The sequence below is a fragment of the Gracilinanus agilis genome, chromosome 4 (genome assembly GCF_016433145.1).
Source record: "Gracilinanus agilis isolate LMUSP501 chromosome 4, AgileGrace, whole genome shotgun sequence".
Taxonomy (NCBI): domain Eukaryota; kingdom Metazoa; phylum Chordata; class Mammalia; order Didelphimorphia; family Didelphidae; genus Gracilinanus; species Gracilinanus agilis.
Window position 1 is genome coordinate 510454182 of NC_058133.1, and position 275 is coordinate 510454456.

The following is a 275-nucleotide window of genomic DNA, read 5'->3' on the forward strand; positions in this document are numbered from 1 at the left end:
CTCTTTCTCTCTCTCTCTCTCTCTCCCCCCCTCCCAATCTCTCTTTTCCCTCCCTCTTTCTCTCTCCCTCTCCCTTTCTCCCTCTCTCTCTCCCTCCTCTTTCTTCTTCTCTCTCTCCCTACTCCCTCTGCCTCTCTCCCAATCTCTCTCCCTCTTCTGTCTCTCTTTTCCTCCCTCCTCTTTCTTTCTCTCCCCCTTCTCCCTCCCTCCCTTTCTCTGTCTGTCTCTCCATACACACACACACACATACATATAAAAGTTTGTGTATATATAAT